Here is a 20,255-nt window from a genome sequence, read left to right on the forward strand (position 1 = left end):
CCTGTGCCTGCATATGTCAGCCTGACAGATCCACCAACCTTTCCTGAAAGCCTTTTGATGTCCTGTGGCTGGTGAATGGCTTGATTAGGAGTCCCTCATGAGATTCAGGTCTGATCTTCAAATAAATCTCTTGGCATGCCCTGCCCTCATATTTCCACTGCCTGTTCCATGTGTAGGACATCCATTGACAGAAACCCACTCCAGAGCAAATGTTACCCTAACATAAACACATTTCTAGATTTCCTAATTTTATTTTTCTCAAGCAGTATATATAATTTGTTTTTTGCCCTTGCTCAGCTCTTTGAAATATTGCTAGGCTGCTCACCGATCTTATCTTACACAAATATTTACATGCATTTGTACTTTGTAAAGCATGATTTAAATTGCCTTTGCCGGATGAATGAGACGGTGCCTCTGTGATCCAGTGCTCTGGTCCCAGGGTTGCGAGGAGGCCAGCCCGTGATACATGCCCCATGGAGAATTCTTGCTGACTCAGCCAGAAGGCTGCCAGCATCCCCCAGAAATAACCCATATTGCCATAAAAGCTTCTGGCCATCCTCTGCCACCTTCTGTGAGTAGCTTGATCTGCTATCTGCTGAACGAGCACAGTGTTGCTCTTGCCTAGAGGAAGCTGCAGCCGATATGAAGCAGTGGCTTTGTTAACCAGCTACATTACTCCAGTATCGCGTTGATTACAAGAGCCTACAGGATAGATGGGTACGACCAGGCGAGACAGGCTGGTGGGGCTGCCTGAGACAATGCTGAAGGTGTAGGATGGACTGGGAGCTTCCAACCAGCTTTGCCCCAAAGCCCTGTGCCACACAGCTCTGAGTATGGAAACAGCATATCACTAACGGATACTGACTTTTTTTTAAAATAATAATGTTTAAAAAAAAATTTTGGCATCCCTGCCCTGACTTAGACTTTTTTAAACAGTAGAAAGAGGGGGATTCTGTTTTTACAACGTCCCTTCTGACAAATATTAGAAGAAAGTATTTTAAAGCATTCCACTGTGATATTTGGATGCTTTCATTCGAACAGAAGCCATGCATTTCAGGCAGAAGTTGCTGGGTGAGGCTACAGTCTCCAGAGGGTTAGACTGAACATTTGTGACGGTTCCCCTGGCCTTAAAACGTACGAATTTGTGCATTTCCGTATTTATTAATACATTTTTCTGTGCGTAAATCACTGGGCACTATTTAAAGTGAGTCATCTGAAGGGAAAGATGCATCACTGCTGCGAGCTTACTGGAGGCTCAGAATTAGCACTTGGTCAGAAATGTTGGGGTGGTCATTGGGTTTGACTTTCTACTGTTTAACCCTTTCTTAGGTGTCCCAACTGCCCAAATGTCAGCCCTGCTGCTGACATAAAGTAATTAGCAATTATCTTGCCTGAGCCATGATTCAGCTTGTGCTACTTTTTTAAATCCCGAAACATAGAAGGAGTTAGGGGGAAGCAGTGGGGACAAATTGGATGCAACTGATGATAAAAACAGCTCAAAGTAAAGCTAGTGATAGGTGATTCTGTTTTTATAGAGGCCAGCAAAGTTCACCAAAGCCCATTAAAGCTTCTGAGCCAGGTCAACAGGCTTTGGATCAGGCGCTTCGTCAGGACGGCTGCATGGTGAATTGTGCACCTAATGCACTTTTAATGAAAATGTTATCCTCTGGAGCAAGGCCAGGTACAACTAGAGCAGGAGCAAAGACCCTCCGTTCCCTAGCAATCATGGGAAAAGATATTACAGCTATTTCATAAGCCTGTATGTTTTAAAAGTCTAAGAAATCCAGCCCACATCAACAGTGGAACGAGCAGACTTCTACATGGACACGTCATTTAATCACAATTTAATAAGGCTCCTGTATCAGACTTTCGTAATGAAACTTTTGGGTAGAACCAAACAAAGGGGTCACTGTGGGAGAGAAGAATGCAGCCTTTGATTCACAGTTTCTTTTTAGGGTTCACGATGTTTCATTTTCAGTAAGCTGCTGGTGAAATGAAATGCTTTCCGCATGCCAACTGTTACCTCATAAATGGTCCTTATGAAAAGTAATTTGTGATCACAAGATGATTATCAACCTTCTCAGTCGAGCTCCTGTAAGAAGCGTGAGTTCTTCTTCCCTCGAAGAAACCCTCGGGTATTCAGGCCTTTAACAAGTGCTCCAGAGAGGTGTTTAGGGCCTGGATGACAATAATATGTTATTTTAATAAGACATTAAGCTGCTGGGAGCCAACAAGTTGGCCTGAGACAAGTGTGCTCAACCTGGTGGTCTTGGCTGTGTTGAGGGCAATGGTGCATCAGGCAGGGATGAGCTGCCTGCACTGAGGACCAAAACCTGCTGTGCCAAATGATGCCAGAGGATATTCATCCCCATTGGTGTTAATGGTCCCCCCACTCTCCATGTTTTGGGAGGTTGTTTTGTGAGCTGGTAACTCACTGAGAAGTGAAGAGGGCAGTGAATGATCTGGAGAAGGTCAATGGAGATGGCATGCGGAGGAGAAAGGTGTCTGCTGATGGTCTGAGCCTCTTGGTGTTGCTATTCCTCTTGCTTACCAGGTTTCTGATTATAGTGTGCACCCCCCCCCTTCTTCTGCGGAGCCGAGGTGTGGGCCCAGGACCCATGGGGTAGGGACATCCATCACCCCGTTACAGGTCTGATGGACAGCATTGGCTGAAGATGCATCTGACTGTCCCTGGAGGAGATGAAATGCAGCCTCTGAGCTTTTCAAGGTATGAATTTAGTCGGTTCATGCAGCCACCTGGAAAGCTTTGGCCCAAAAAGACAAGCTGGAAAATACAGAATGCTTTTTTTTTCACCCGTGACCTGTTGACTCTCCCCAGATCTGTTTTCTTGAAAAAGTCTTACTTGCCTATTTTGGAGTGTTAATAACTTGTTTTTAACCAGCACTTGAGATATGGTGTGTACTCAGTGTAGCCCTGATGCTGGAGAGGTGGAGTCCTGTCTTCAGTATTTTGGCATGGAGGGGTTCATTGTTTTTTAATTAGCAGAACTCTCCTGGCGCGCCATGCGTGGCAGCATGTTGTCCCCAAGGATTCCTGCAGCCCATTCCTGGGGGAGTTCAGCTTTAATTTTGTCCTCCGTTTGTTTTGTTCTTGCTAGATATTACACAGGCATCGGGCTGGACTGTTGCTTTTTGTGTATTGGAAAAAATAATTAAACTCTCCAGTGATTCTCGCCATGAGCGAAAATTTATTGGAGAAAAAAAGAATTTAGAGTTGTTTTTGCTTGTGAGGCTCTTAGAGTCTGAGCTTCACATTGTTGTCATCTCTGGCGTGGTGCTGGGAAGCCGAGAGCAGCCTCTCTGCGAGGGCGTGAATCACTGCTGTTGTGCATGGCCAGGTTACCTGCCAAGCTGCTTTCAGCAGTCGCCTGCCCCCAGAACTTGCTTAGTGTGCACAGGTCCCGTGCTGTCCCTCTGCAAGTCCCTCCTTAAAGCTCTTTGCTCATGGGATACAGGCACAAAATTGACGGAGCTGATATGAGCTGAGCAAGGTTCATCCAGTGTGTGCTCCCGTTCGCCTTGAACTCCCTGTCCAGCTGGGTTGGTCTGTGTTTCTGGCTGGGTTTACTTGCAGGCACCATTGAGACAGGACCTCCCTTTGCTGTACGCTCGTCATGCTTCTGAGTTTGAGGCTTGCAGCTGCATAATGCTTGCCTTCAGTTCTTTTCTTTACTGCATTGCTTCTGCATATCTGTGTGTGTGCCTATATATATATATATAAAAAAAAAAATGTGAGTATATAGGCAATATCTATACTTGCACACAAACCTATTCATAACACAATATTATCAATACACAAAGTATTATAGTATATAAATCCTATTAAATCCTTACTGTGTCTCACTGTGACTGGATAGTTGGCAATTGAATTGCAGCACCGTGGCAGGCCAAACAAATGCTACGTGTTGTCTTGTTTTTGCCTGCTGCTAGGGGCATGGTGCCCCTCCTTAGGACGGAGTCAGTGTTGCTTCAGCTCAGCTTTCCTCAGCTCCAAATGTGAGGCATTAAACAGGAGGAGTCATCTGCACCCAGCTATGTCTCTTCCAAGCAATGGTCTTTGCATGCTTGGCAGCCTTAAGCAGTGTACACTTAAATTACATGATGGGACACTAGGCAGGCAGGTGTCCTGACTCCTAAAGCAACACAAAAATGTCTCCATAACTGTTATCTCATAAGTATTAAACAAGGACAGCTTAGGTTTGCTTTATCATGCTCTAATGCTGCAGAAATATTAGAATTATCAAACGAGCCACTTTGCTATTTCTTTCTCTGTTCACCGAACAGTTTTTCATAGTGATGCAAGGTGGATTAAAATCCTGCCCAAACAGGGCATTGTGAAAAGGTAATTTTTTCTGTCCTTTCCCTTTAAGAAAAAAGCAACAGGGTAAAACACAAATGAAATGGCCGGTATTTTTTCTGCATCCTGGGGCTCTCATGGCTTTAAACTCTTCTCAACAGTGTGCTTTATCTGTAATAATAAATGCAGAGCTGCTGCAATGAAAGCAGTCAGGTTTCCCTTGCCAGTTTTCCTACATTATGTTATGTGAACAATCAGAGAAGCTGCTGCCTCCCCAATTTCCAATCAAAAACGGCTAACAAGCAAAGGATGCTCTCGGCTTCTACCCAAAGTTTGCTAAAAGAAACAACACTACATGTAGTCAAATGATATCTAATGATGAGAGTCATGAATTGCAGGGTGGAAAAAATACAGCTGCTTGAGAGGAGAGACTGTGGATGCCAGGTAATGGGACAGGTATTTTGTGCTTATCTGCTGCTGGTTAAACGCACGATACTGTGCATCCTCCCCATCACTCCATCTTTCGTAGTCGTCCTTTCTAGTAAAGCTTTGCATGTTATCTTTGGCCGCTCAGAGGTAGGGTAGTATATCCCTGGCTGCATCTGTAACTAATAAAATGTGGCTGAAACAAAATATAATAGTTCTCAAACTAATCCTCACTTTCTTATTTTTACATCAGAAGCAGGGCATTTGTCCACCAGTGGCTCTGATAAAATCGTGGTGAATTAAGATGGCCCATTTGCAGGGTGTCCATAAATACACATTGCTGCTCCTCAACCTAGTTTTCCTGGCAATTTCTTCTGCTTTCTCATGTGTCAGAAGATCTTCCCAAAGCTGTTGCTGAAGTACACCAGACAAATGCCTCTGTAAAGACTTTTGCAGAAACTGAGGTTACACAACCTCACCTTAAATCAGAGCTGAATTGTTTGGAGGGCTTCAGCCTTCTGATGCGATGCTGTTTCTAAAAATCAGGCCCTTTGTAGATGCTGCAGATCCTACTTGCCAGGCCACCAAAGCTCAGGCACCCAAATGCTGAGTCACCTACTAGACCATAGACCTTTATGTACCACCTGAGCCCTGACGTCAGGCTGACTTCCAGCATGATTGAACACTGCTCTTCCAGCTTCAGTTGGTACTCATCAGCTCAACAAAATGGGTCCTGGGTGTTCATGAGCTGCCTGCAGTGGAGGGCATGCCCTTTCTCTTGTTTGCTAGGGCTGGGCATGCTCATGGCTCAAATAAATGTTGTACATGGTTGGAGTTCTGGGGAGTTCATCTGTAACTGAGTAGCAAAATAAAAAGTTGAAAAAGGGCAATAATATGATAAGGCATGGTCGGTCTCCACCAGTGGCTAAAGTTCTCCATAGGAGGAAGAGACAGCACGAAGGTTGCACCTTACCTGGCTAGCAGCAGCACGTCTCCTGAGGAAGCATCTCTCTGCCTATCAGCGCTGGCTTTCCAGGAAACTCTTCTTCTAGGAAGCCTTGTCCAAGGCTGCTGAAGTCAACACAAACAACATCTCTTGTGTTTGGCTGGCCTTGGCTTGAGCGCTGGGAATTCCCCAGCGGAGGAGGAGGAGGTGATGCAAGGACAGCGGCGTGCAGCTCAGAGGGAGTGCTCCTCGTGGAGACTAGGGTGGATGTGAACTTCCATCTTCTGGCAGGATACAGTGCCGTTCCCCCTGCACCTCCACTGATGTGGGTCTGGAGGGATCCTCGCAGTGCAAGAGCTACCCCCAGCACCGTGTCAGCTCCCTCTGAGCATGATGCTCCTTCTGCCCTTGATTTGGGAGCAGCGAGTCCTTCCACCTCTGTTGCTACCTCTTGCAAAGCAGGCTGTTGGCTAACCCAGGTGGGAAATGGCCTGTACTCACCACTTAGTGGGGGAGGAGGCAAAAAAGTGCCGAAAACATGCCAGTACCAAGCACAGGAAAGGTTGTTTTTCATTTATTGTTGAGATATCAAAGATAGGGGAAACACAGAAGCAGCTCTGGAGGAGCCAGGCGGAAGGCCTTGCAGCATAGGAAGCGTTGGTCAAATAAAAGTGGAGGATGTTTATGGTGTGAAATCGGGAAGTGTTTTCAGGAAGCTGGTAGGAAAATTCAGCTGAGATAGGAGAAGGGAAAACAAGAATGCAGAGAGGGAGAGGAGGGACACTCTGCCTTGTTTAGCCATATTTATAGAAAATTGGACCACCCTCAAATCTGATGTTCAAGTCATGAGCTGCCACAGATTTCCCTGCCCGCCTCGTCCCTGCGATTCACACTCAGGAAATGGTGCTGTGATGTGTGCAGGCTATTTTGGGGCTGGAGGCTATTTCAAGAAGCATCAGCAAGGCCAAGCTCATCAGTACTGTCACATGATGGACTTTGCAGGGGTGAACTTGGCTCATCAAATGGACATGTTTGGGCTGTCTAAAAGCAAAGAGCAGTGGAGGAAAATGGGCTGCTCTCCCCCCCCAGCTGCCACTGAAGCTCTCGATGCATCGTACAAGGCATCTCTATTTTATGTAGCTTAAATGAAATAATTTTTTTTTCCTTTTAACAGAGAATAAAATGGGATTGTAAGACCTCAGAGGATGGCAAATGGTATCATTTAAAACTGAAGTAAGAGCACCAACTTACAAACTGTCTTACATAGAGGTGTTGGCCGTAAAAGTTCTCAGGTTTATTTCTCTTTCTAACTCACCCAAAACTTAAGGTGTGGCACAGGTTAGTGAAAATAGTCTTGTTAAACAACAACAAATTCCTGGAGTATGATCCCTAGGCAGAGCTCAAAGGCTACAAGTGATGAAATACCCAGGACAAATGAAAGGAAATAATCCTTCATGCACTCTGTGGTCACTCTAAAATTCACTGCTGCAGGAAATCATCTAAGCCAAATGTCCTGGTTGCTATAGCTTTATTTTTTAAGGAATGTTTTAATTTTACACTCATCAATAGCATGTTTAGGTTAGCCAGGCAGTACAAGAAGTGTCCTTATTCACTTTTCAAGGCATTGCAGGGCTCGTGGGGAGGAGTTATTCCTCATTTGTGAGCAATAATGACTGAGCGTGGACATCGCTGGAGGGGAAGTAATCACTTTCTTCTGCATTGCATTTCACCCACGATGAGGAAAAGATACTCAACAGGATAGATTTAAGATCTGATTTTAAGCAAGGCTGATATTTCCATATATTTGATTTAAATTTTAATCAAAATGAATTGTTTTTCAAATGCAGATAACATGGCAATGGCTCCAAAAATAAAACACAAACAAGCAATCTATCAGGCATGTCTGTCAGCAGAACAGACGCCATCTCATAAACCTGCCAAAACAGCTCTTTGCTTCAAACAGTAAAAACTGGAAGGAATCAAAAGCCTCAGCTTTAAAAATCTCTCTTTGTATGTTAAAATAAATAAATAAATAATAATAAAAAAAATCCCAGCTCTCAATCAGTGTAATTTGGACTAGGTTAATGTAAAAATGAAAACCATTCAATAAATCTTTTAGTGGAGATCAAAAGCAATGAGTGCAGGAAACCAGAAAATTGATGATACGACATTTTCCGACACTCTATAACATTCATATTATTCAGAGAACTGCCAACCGCAATTGTTTGAATACTCTTTTAACTGATGTTGTTACTTGAACTCATAAGCCAGCCACTGATCTCCCCAGGGAAAAACATATGGGAAGACAGTAGCTCAATTAAAAGTGATATGGTGTGTGGCTCTTAATCCTCAGTTGAGCCCTTGTGCCAGAAAGCTCTTAAGTATGTGCTTAAATTTAAGCCTGTGCTCAAATTTTACCTGTTTTATGTGCATTGCTTGAGTAATATAATAATATTATTCTCAAGAATAATAAAATAAAATAAAATAATATTGAATACCGTGTGCATAGGGTCTGCTCAGGCTGCAGCTGGCCATGCTCAGAGGTGACACCTACTTTCTCCTGGGTGCGTTGGGCTCTGCGAGAATTTCTGGGTGTTTTCTGTCATTGATAAGTACTGGTTTCTGATTGCAAAACCTTATTTGAATCCTGTCTCCCTCTAGTGTTGTGAAAACAATTGGAAGGAGGTAAATGGGGTGTCAGAGATTTAAAGTCCAAGGTGCTCTCCTTGTTAAGTGAGCAGAAAACAGATGTCAGCAAGCTCTCCCCATAACTGTGCACCTCCACTGATGACCAGAGGACGGGGCTTGGAGGGATTTTGGATGGGGAGCATCATGCTGCAAGCAGAGCTGCCGCTGGCTGATTTGGCTGATTAATCAGGCGCGTTTTGGCTGGGTTGCGTTGTATCTTCTGCTCCACTGCAGGAATAGTTTCTCCATTGCGTGCTGGCGTCTGTGCTGATTGCGAGTCTGGCATCCTCTTGCCTTTCCTGAAAATTAGTGACATCTGAAGAAAATGAATGATGAAAACAAGATTATGAAAACCTCACTTGCATGAGAAGAAAAGTATGGGTATTGGAGCCTTCCCGGGCGGATCACAAAGGTTGGGTTGTGCCCTGTGTCACCAGGCATGCTGCATGCCGGCCGGTGTCCACGGGGTCCGAGACCTGCCCGGCAGAGAGGTGGTAACACGGCATCGCTTTCCCCTGGTTGGGCTCCTATAGCTGATCTCAGCAGATGGGAACAGCGTGTGGAGCGGAGCTGAAAGCGTGTTTATTTTACTTGCATTTTCTTTTCCCTCCCCTTTGATGGGGGGCAATGCTGCCTGCACCTCGGCTCTGGGCTCACAATGGACAATGTCCCACGGAAGATGTGCCAACCTCATTTTTTTCCCATGGTATTTTGCCACTCATTAATCCTTTTGATTTTAGCCTCTTTGAAGCCCAGGGTTTGGATGTTTTTCAGCGCGCACTGAAATCGGACATGAAAACACTTCAACCAGTGCAAAAGTTTAAAACCCTTATTCATACACCCTGGAAAGGCTTTTACTTGATCTGCTGACAATGACTGACTTTATTATGTTTATCTTTTGGCAATATCTCCTTTTGCAATTGATAGCGTCTCGTGTTTTCCTGGTGCCAGGTTCAATTTCCAGCCTTAGTAAATGAAACAGGCTGTCGTGTTTCTCTGCCACGCTGCGGCATGCTCTGGGCAGCCTGTGATTTCGGTGGTAAATATACAGAGGAGTAAAATAAACATGTAACAGAACAGCACACACAGACACACACATATGATAAAAAGTCTGGTCTTTCACCTAATTTAGACCAGAAAATTGGCATCTGATTTTATTGTTCAGACTGACTCCAAGAACACAAACATATTTTTTCCTTCAAAATGAGAACTGCCAAAATATAAAGAATGGTATCTGCTCTTTTGAACTAATTGGGATTAACTGTTTCATGGCTGCTTTTTGTGGAACAAGTGCTATTTTACTCAGTTGATAGCAGCACAGTACCAAGGCTGACTTGCAGAAATGCATGGTGCGAGGGTCCTTGCAGCCTGTGGCCCTACCGCAGCAGTCAGATCCATGCAGGAGGGACTTTGACCTGCACCTTTGGGTGTTTGAAACAGGAATAGTCTCTGTTCCCAAAGTCTCAGCCCTAAGGTGCTGCCTGCCCAGCTCCCTTTGCAGTGTGGAAAGCCAGACAGGGGAGTGTGGCAGGGAAAAAGCTGAGCTTTCAGCAGTTTGGTTCCATTTTAATTAGCGTTTTCTGCACACTTCTTCATTTCCCATTTTCATCTCCAACTGTGGAGACTATTTGTATTTCTGGAAGTGTTTCGGAAAGGCAGGAAAAAAAGCACAATCCCATCGAGAACCCAAGTACTTAATTAAAATTGTTGGGATTAGAATAACATTGCAATTAGAGTTGTGTCTATTTGTCTTCCGGGGTTTAGGATCCGTGTTTTCAACCCTTTTGTTGTAAACACAGGCCTGGAAATTTATCTTGGGGTTTCAAAATAGCCAAATGTTGCAAAACCTGCCAGAAAGACTGAGGGAGCTGGGAATGCTGGCCTTGCAAGAGGATGGGGGAGCAACCCACCCGTTGCCTGTGGCTCTGTTTGGGGTGTTGAAATACGTGAAGGAAAAAAATACCATGGTCTGTTAAGGGCTGCTCTGAAGAACCACACTGAAAAAGCTATGTGTAAGGCATGGCATGTTCTACGGAGGAACCACGCAGCATATTTTTAGCACCGTTTCCTGGCACCTTGTGTATTAACTACTTCCAGACTGAGAGCATCGGACAGGGATGGTCTGAGTCGCCAGGATTCATGTGCTGATTGTGCACAGCATGTGTGTGACGGGGTGGCTGATCCAAGTGCGGAGCAGAAGTCAAGAAGGAAGATGAGTATTTTTGATGCAGCTGCCAGGGGACCTCTCGAGGCAAGGATGCCTGAGTGCTGCGGTATGCCACTTGCCCAGATGTTTACACCGTGGTGTGAGCAGAGCAATCCTGGAAACAAGCTGTTCCTGGGAGTAGCCCGCATGGACAGGCACACAAGAGTGTCCCTGGGGATGCTGTGTGGGGCCACCAGCTCTACCAGCCTTCTGTCCCCATCAGCTGGCACGCTTCAGGGACTGTCTCCAGGGACACGTGGTGGACCAGGCCACTGGGCTGGAGAGGTCCTGTGTGCTCAGGGGGTCACAGCAGCGGGAATATTTTCTGTATGAATAATTAATCTCTTTGTCAGGATGTCCCTGGGATGCCCCTCAGCCTAGATATATGCCCAAGATCTGAGCTGGCCCCCAAGAAAATAGATAAGACAGATGCCAAACAGAAGTGGGGGTCTGCTGGCTTTGCTTATTCTCATGTTTCATTAATGCTTTCAGGAATGTTGTACGGGGCTGATGCTCTTGCTCCTTCCCACAGGACACTGCCCATGGCTGAATTGCCATCCAGCATAGCCACCCTCTGAGTGGCAGAGCACGCATGAGGGTCTCAGACCATCATTTCCTCATAGAATTGGTTATGTTTTTTTTATTCAATATTATGCCAAGTTGGGCAAAGGTTGTGAGAGGAGATGTAAGGCACTGGGGGAGGAGGAACTTTCTAGGAATAATGTCTCCTTGGATGACCTTTAGGATACATTGAAGGAGCTGCACAAGCAGCAGAGAGAAGGATAGGGGAACCCTGTTCCCCAAGGAAAAGGGATGTTTTCCCAGAGCTGTGGGTATTTATCCTTCCCAAAGGAGCCCGCTTTGGTGGGTACCATGGGGAGATCTCCCTACCCCTGCCAGTCTGCTTTTGCTGCTGTGTCATTGAGGAAACCACTAAACCAGCTGAAAGAGCATTGATTTTGGGTTGCTGGTTTGTTTGTTTAGTGTTGGAGTCTGCCGTGGAAATCTGGGGCAAATTAAGAAAAAACAAAGCAAAGATTTTTCTTGGGAAGAAAAAAAAAAAACCCCAACCTCAGAAACCCACATTGTGTTTCATAACTCGGTGGAGAGGAGGAAGTGAGCACATGGACACACACACCACCACCACCTGCATGAGACTCTCTAATTCCTGAGTCTAGAAAATAAATGATCCCACAAAAAGACCCCTGGCAAGGTGACAGGAGCTCCCAGGCCATGAAAAAAGTTATGCATTTTTTTCCCCCCTTTACTACTTTTGCCTCCCAGAAGGCTTCACTGGATTCACCCTCCTTGATGTGATTTTCCCCTCTGATTGCAGAGGTGGTGAGAGAGATGCTCAGACCCCAGCATCCTCACACCTGGCTCTGATTCCCTGCTCACTCTCTAGAATTGATGGTGTGCCAAGTGTCAAGGGTCTGACTTCAATTTGGGTGTCAAATGGGGAGAGGTGGCTCGTGAAAGTTAGTCAGCTCTGGGGCAGGGCTCAGCTGCCAGTTTACAGGCAGTTAAAGCTTGTACAAGTAGTAGGTTAGGGAACTGCAAACATGGACCACGGGCAGGCGAGGGGAGAGGCTGGGCTTACAGGGGAAGTCCAGGCTGAATGGATCGAGGCAAATTCGTGTGGTGGGTGAGAGCTGGGGAAGCCTCACTGCATGGCTGCCATGGCTTTTGTGGCTGTAGCACCCTATTTCCAAAAAGAAATATAAAGACTTTGGTATCTTGCATCGATCCAGGGAGCCATGCACGTGCTTCAGAAGCAGCAGCTTTCCTTCTTGTTTCTATCCCTGCTTCTGATTTGCTCTGTCACCTCAGGCAAATCATTTAACCCCAGCTTCAACCTATTTTACAGGGATGTTGCAAGGCTTAATTAAGGCTTGTAAAAGGTCTCGAGTTTCTGAGAGGTGCCTGCTAGAGTAGGGTGATTAATCACATGTTGATGGGAGGGATATTGTGGGGGTAAATCCAAGCAGTCAACAATAGGGCAGATGATATTTTTCCCTGGGGGAATAAGACAAGGGGGTTGTAAAAGCACACACATATCAGATTTATTCATTCTGGATATCAAGTTGTTGAAACTGTAGGGAGGCTCTGTGGCCAAACCCACAGAAATCTGACTGTGTGGCTGAGATAAAGATATTCTGAATTTCCACAAAAATCAAAGATACACAAATTAGGGTGTTTCCCCCAGACTTCAGAGTCACAAAGGCAAACAATTTGCAAAACTTCAAGTTTTAGAAATAAATGTTTGGCACTTCCTCTGAACACCATCCTAACCCTCTGAAAACACACCAGAATCGCCCTGTTGCTGTAGAGCAAAAGCGAAGATTATTCAGAGGAGGCGGAAAAAAACACCCATACACCTTTTGCTGAACTTTATGCAGTTGTTCTCATGATTGCCCAATTGCCCTTCCATACAGAAAAGGAGAGGAGGGGGAAAATGCTGGGCTCTGTGCAGTTATTTTCAAGATGACCCAGTTCTCCTTTGCCGAAGAAACGGAGAAGGAAAAGTTGGCTGCTGAACTCTGTGCAGTGATTTTTGTTGGGGTTTTTTTGGGGCCAGTTCTTTCCTCCTATAACTTCATCTCCTTCAATAGACTCGCCCCTAATTTACACCAGCATCATGAAAAGGATCTGGGACTTAGAAAGCAAACCAGGCAAAGGCTGAACAGTCTTTGATCTGCTTTTGAATTCAGCAGGCTTTGCCCCAGAAGTTGATGGTTACAAAGGGACAGACCCTGCACCGGGCTGGATGTGCAGCGATTTGCCTTTGAATACCGAGGAGGGCTCTCCATGGCCCCGGTGACTGGAAGGAATGCAGTGAGCACTTGCGCATGCAAACGAGGGTGATTTCATATGCTTTTCAGAGACAGAGCATAAATCAATATTGTTTTGTAGATCGCTTGGCCTGCCACATTTTTTTCCTTGGGGAACATCCAGTGTCCATGTACTATGGGGAAGGACGCTGCAGGGGAGAGGGGATGGCTGTGCCCTGTGTTTTCACCTCAATATGCAGCTCAGTGAAAACTGGATTTTATTCTTCCAGGGACTAAACAGAGCCAGCCAAAACCAGAGATTATCATCACTAAGGAATCCTGCCTGGGGAGCTTCCACCAACCAGGAGAGCAGTTAGTTTGAGATTTTTTAAAGCATTTTTTTATGGCACGGCAGTTTTAGTTGAGCTAAATGAAGCTTATTGCAGTGGGGAATTCAGCGTGCACATGTTTAAAAATCTTTTAAGATTGGATATTTTAACTCCAGCAAATAATCAAGTCCCAGGAACAATTTAGATGAGTAATATATTAAAAACAGGCTTATACAGATCCAAGAAAAATGTTGGAGGATCCATAGGGGTCATTGTTATGCACTGCAGGCTTAAATATATTGACTTTTACAACTGCAAATGGATGGTTGCATAGTGGTTTCCACTGAAGAGCAGTTTCGGTTGTGATAACTCATACAAAGTGAAATTCAGTCTTGTGCTCAGAGCCGGCATGAGGTCTAAGAACTGAGTGAACTTAATCTTTATCTCTCTACAAACATTACATCTCTTCAGTCCTTGAAGGATGCAGTAGAGTAGGGCAGGAATCGGATTTGTTATTTATGGAAAAAATCTGAAATTAGAGAAAACACGTTCTGAAATTACAGGAAAGAAAACATTTTCCAAAGGGGAATAAAATCTGAAAAACAAAAATAAACTGATTTTTTTCACTAATGAAAGTCTTTTTCACTTCTCTAAAATTATATCGTTGTATTGCAAATGAAAGAGAAAGTTGAAGTGTGCCAGTCAGAGTAATGTCAACTGTTCCATTTCAGGAAAATCAGAATACTTTTTGCAGAGGAGATTTCTTTTTGATACAAAATTTTGGAAGCTTATAGATTTTTATAGAATATTGTTTCTTTTCCAGTGGGAAAAAACAAACAAACAAACAAACGTCTTCTGGAAAATGTGCAAACTGCTCTTTTAAACCCAAAATGCCTATGAAAGTTTGAGATTTAAAAGTGCATAGATAGGAAATATTCAAGGGGTATGGGAAGGTAGGATGTGGTCATAAATACACAAGCTTCTCCATGGCACTGTGATCTATTCTTCTAGACTATTAGAAGAGATGCAATAGTGAAACCGACTGTCATGGGGCAATACCTTGGAGTCACTGGGTTTTCTCCTAGCAGGCTTTGTTGCCCATGCCAAAAGGCATGCTGTTTGCATGCAGTATATGCAAAAAACTATGTCATCTATAGGGAAATGTTGGTTTTCACTTGTTAGAGTTATACAACACTCGAGATCTTCACTGAGGAGATTTGAATTAATTTTTAATCAAATTTATGTTCTCATGCCAGAAAAAACTGTTGATGAAATTGGGTTTCCATTGGCACCAAGACCTAAACACTCAGCAAATCAAACTGAGCATGGGACCCGTAGTCAGCATGTGAAGAACAGCCCCCAGCACAGCCAGATCCCCCAAAGATTGCTGAATAGTTACATTTCTGTAATGCTTCCTCCTATGATGCAGTGTGACAGCAGATATTTCCTCCCTGAAGATGAATTTGTCATTACCAAAACCAGGAGAGGTGACAGTGTCAGAAGCAGGGCTTATAATCACCTTCAGTAGCAAGATATTGTGCAGGAACCCAAACATCTGAAGGAAAATATTTTGCTTTATTCAAAATATTCATTTCTGGTCCATTGGAGGAGCGATGTAGTTTACTAATTAGGGAATTGGGAACCAGGGGTTCACGAGTTGTAATCCTTGGCTGAGTGAAGCAATGTGTTCATTACAGCTGTCACTCAACTCTCTCCTGTCTCATTTTTCTGATCTGTAAATTGAGGTTAATACCCTCTGTACACCGAAGGTGCAAGGAGGATTAATTAGATGGCATCTGTAGCACTGCAGTCTTCTCTTTGGGCAGCGGTTGGAGCTCCAGAAGAAACTGAAAAGCCTCATTGGAAAATTTTGTTTTCTATTGAAAACCTGAATATGGGTGCTTCTGTTCTGAATCACTGAGATATTATTGTTTTCTTCTGAAAATTACCAACATATGAAACAAATGTTTCTGACACAAGGGGAACAGGAAGGAAAACTGACCTTTGAAAAATGTTTAACAGGTTGACCTGTGAAGGGGATCAGGGAGGTTTTTCTTATTGAAAAAAATCCCAGGTCTCGCATCCCAAATACTTGGCAACAGCATAATCACGACTTTAATAGAGCTCTCAGTTTTCCTGTTACAATAAGTGAGGTCTGCTCTGTGTTAAAAACAAAGCAAAGGGGAAGCAAACAGACCAAAACCCCAACACGTGAAGCAGTCCAGGGAAACGGGTTCACTGTTGGGCATATCTCAAAACCTAGCCAGGAACTGTGTGTTCTCAAACCGATTAAATTTACCCACCAGTCGCTTGTTGGGCTACGTTAGCAAACAAAACAAACTGGCTGACAGTTTGTGCTGTACTCTACGGCAAAAAATCACCACTCCCAATGGCTTTTCCAATTCCAGGGATGGAGCAGGCGACTTAACTACTTATTTGCTCGGCTCTGCTCACCCAGAAAGGACCCAACCTGATGGATGGCCCCTGACCTCTCCGCTCCACATGGCCACCAGCCAGACTGCCACTTGGGTGTCTTCTGAGCGGGGAGATACAAACCTCCCATCTGGCAAGCGTCCAGCCTATTTTTGTTCCATACCATCATAAGAAATACTACACTTCCCTGAACGGATGACCTCCAAGTCACACGCGAGTTAAATAGAAGTATAAGTTATCTGGACTTGCAGCCATGAAACCATTCTCTGGGAGGAAAGGGTAAATAAACAAATCATTTATTAGCAAGTAAAATTGTTTTTTCTTTGAAATGCAAAAATGTGCTCTCTGGTGAATGATGTCTTTAGCTTCACCCTTTGCTCTCAACAGGCAGAGTCCAAGCATGTCATAAGCAAAACTGCTTTCAAGTCACCCGTCCAGCTGGTCCGCTGTAGGGTGGTGTTTGTCTGGTTAATCACTTAGGGCAACACTCGATCGAGGGGAATTTAGCCACTGACGCTGGGGGCAGCAGGGCCAAACTCTGACTGCGGATATGGGGCAGCACCGGCTAAGACACCCCAATGTCCTGCAGATGGTGGGCTTGGGGGCGGGAGGATGAACTTGAGTACCACCGAGGTGGACATGGAGGCTGTCCATGCAGAGCCAATGATGGAGCATTGGTAGACACAAGATGTGTCTGGAGAACATGCTGTTTTCCCTCTGCTCCCTGCTCTGTCACAGGGTTACAGACAGTGTGGGACTGAAGAGGGGAAGGTCGCTTTGTGGCCAGCCCATCCCCTCCTCCAGGAAGGAGATGAGGCTCCAAGGATTGCCTCCCCTTGGGGTGCCTGGCAGCACTGGCATGCAGGTGCAGACACGGTTCCAACTTACTTTAGATCTTCTCTCTCCCTTCCCTGGGCTGATCCTTCAGCTTCCAAAGCTGTCATCATTTTTCACCAAAAAATTGCTACTCCAGCATGTCAAAGAAGAGCACAGACTCCCTGCCTGCCCATCAAGCCTCCATCCTTTAAGCCAGCTCCTTCCAACCAGCTCTACAGAGATAGCCAGTCTGTTAATTAGCCCACTGATTCTCGGGAAGCTCCTGTGTCATGTCTCTGTTCTGCGTCACAGGCACATAACGAACAGAGGTTTACATCCAGCAGGTCTGGAGATTCACTTTGGATGTCTCCTTTGATACCTTGCTGATGTGGCGGGTCTAGAGATGCAGTTGATCCCATGTGGGCAGGGGATGCCTTTACATCTCTGCCGTTTGGTGCTGCCAATTAGAGGATGCCATGGGGAAAACTGAGCTGTCCTCCGCTGGTTGTCAGAGACGCAGGTGAAGGTGGGACAGTGCTCGCTGCCACCCCGTGGGAGTGCAGTGATGAGTCATTGAAGAAAAACAGCTATTTTGTGTGCTGAGGAGGGAAATGAAGTGGGGAGATAAAAATATGAAGGAAAGCCTGGCGAGAAATCATTACTGGGTCATGTCAGCTTAGCAGATGAGAGCTCCTAATTCCTCCAAGAGGGTGTGGGTTGAGGGCAAACCTCCCAGCTTCCCCCCCCCAGCCTTCAGAAAGGGTTTTCAGGTCCATAAAGCTTTTTAGAAATGCTGATTCATAATGGGATCAAACTGCTGCCGCCGAGGACGTTGGCAAGTCACAAATTGCTCGACTGCCACTCATATCCTACGTCACTGCGGGCAGGCCATTTGCACTTGCCCCACTCTTAGGAAGGAGAAGTAAACATTTTTCACATTGATGTAAATACGTTATAGTTACTACCACAAAAATGTTATTTTTCTCTCATTTATGGTGTACCAGCCAAATGAGCCCACTGACATAAGAGCTCAGGCACAAACATCTTCCTCCCCAATGTTGGTTTGAAGAGTTGTTTAAGATACTTATAAAGCACTCGGTTTTGGAATAAACTGTCCTGTAAGACGCAGACTGACAGATACATGCACATCTTGCCACAGTTGCTGGAGCTCCAAATTAGCTGTTTTCTGGGCTGTGTCAGCTGTGATTTATATAACTGTTTTCAATATCATATCATCGGGTATTTCTTAAAAAATGCCTTTTCCCCAAAGACTGGACTCTAGAAATGAGATTCCTGACATTCCTTGTATTGTCCAGCTGAGACCTGTGGTACAAACAGTATTTTTGTAAGGCTGTTTTGAAAAGTGAGCTGTGTTTGTCATTGAACCCCCTCTCTCCATCTTATTTAGACTTTTCTTCTTTCTTTACTGTTGTTATTTATGAGCACAAAACTGGTGCTTCTGTTCAGAGAGGGATTGCTTCACGAGTAAAATTGTGGGTTTCAGTGGTCTGCTGCTTCTGAATGAGTACTTTGAGCAAATAAATGTACTACCACAATTTCATAACTTATCCATATGAGGATTAAAATAAGCTGAGGAAAACAACAAAACAAACCAGTTATTTTAGCTGCAACTACTCAAACCTACAAGATGAGCGAAAAAGTACATCTTGCTTTCTGATTTGAATAGCACTAATTTATTTTTAGCCCTGTGGCCAGTGTGAGAGCTTGTGGTTGAAGCAGAGACAGGGATTCCATGGCTGGGTAAGGTCTCCTGGACAGTTACTCTGGCAGTTTTAATACTTGCTTCAGACAGCAGCTCAGAGCTCCAGCATGGGATAGTGGGGAAAAGTGGGAAGAAGTGGGATTGGTATCGACAGTCTCAGGTGCAAGCCCTAAATTTGAGAGTGATGAAATGCATGCAGCTGAAAGCTTTTGCGATAGGTTTTGGGGTAATGGGAAGGGAACCTTTCACTTAGTGCCGGCATCTTCCCATATTTCCATGTTGACCCTATCGCTCCTGGACCTGACCCGCTTGAGGACACGTTTCACCTTGCAATGTTTGTCTTCCCTTTCCTGTGACCTGACTAGGACAAAAGAAGCTTCAGCAAATACAGCACTTGTGCTTTCAGACTTGTGGGTGTGCAGTACCGAACACGAGGGGGGAGTTGTCCTGTTTGGGGACCCTCGGTGCTTCCAGAGTAGGAGAATGAAATAGCACTGACGCCACAGAGGCCACCAGTTTGGGGAAGGGCTTTCTGATGTGTTGCCAAACTGAAATACAAGGCCTGCCAGCTGGGTCTGAGGGGATCTGCACTTGCCTCTGCATGGGGTCACACTTTAGAAAGGCATTGCGTTTCCGAAAGATGCAGAAGTGGCTGAGGTTTTGAACGGGAACTAATACATGGGAAGGCTAATGTAAGCTGCAAATCCAGGGAAAATAAGGGATCATTTCAGGTGAACACAGGCATCTAATATTGTTTAAAGAGTCTGATGGCATCCGAGTCATCCTAAGAGGACTGAAAGGTGTAGCATGGGAAGGAGGGGAGACCCGCATTGCACACAGCAAGCAGCCCCTTGCCTGGTGCAGCATACTTGCAAGTCAGGATGGCCTTTTCCTCTCCAATACTTGTCTCTAGCCTCTGTTGCTTCTTGGCAATGATGGTTTATATCATCCAGGCAGAAGCGAGGGCATCTGCCCCACCGAATGTATGGTCCTGAGTCCTGAGCTGGCCTGGGGCTTGGCTGAAACCTGCAGCACATGGCAGCGTTTCTGCGTCACCAGCTGCAAGGCTGCAGAGGCCAAAACGTCAGATCTGGGTTTCCAAACAAACTTCTGAGAAAGTTTCTGGATTTCAAGCACTCTAATCCATGGAGCTCTGCTTGAACCTCAGAGCCACCCTTAGCATGGGACTCTGAGCCTCTCCAAAAGAGCCAGCTCTGCAGCCAGAGCTGGCTGGGTTGTGTCTTTATACTGTGTGTTTCTCAATGTCAACTAAAATGAAAAGGCCACGAAGACATTACCTCTGTTTACAAAAAGACAAAAACAAACACTTGCATTTGCGAAAGCAAATGTCAGCACCATTGATCTAGAGCCAAGTTGTTTATGATCAAGAAAGGTTAATATTTAATGGAAGGTTAACTCCTTTTTTTTTTCTTTTTTTTTTAAAAGGTGCCTAAAATCACCAAACTTTGCAAAAAATATGGTTTTGATTAAGAAACATCTGACTTAACAAAAGCGAAGTCAGACTTAATATGTGCATAGTTTTGTATTAGCCTGCCTTTAATTTTGGAGTAAAACTGTAATGATTACAGTAAATTTGTT

The sequence above is a fragment of the Pygoscelis adeliae genome, unplaced genomic scaffold, assembly GCF_000699105.1.
Source record: "Pygoscelis adeliae isolate BGI_AS28 unplaced genomic scaffold, ASM69910v1 Scaffold181, whole genome shotgun sequence".
NCBI classification, from domain to species: Eukaryota; Metazoa; Chordata; class Aves; order Sphenisciformes; family Spheniscidae; genus Pygoscelis; species Pygoscelis adeliae.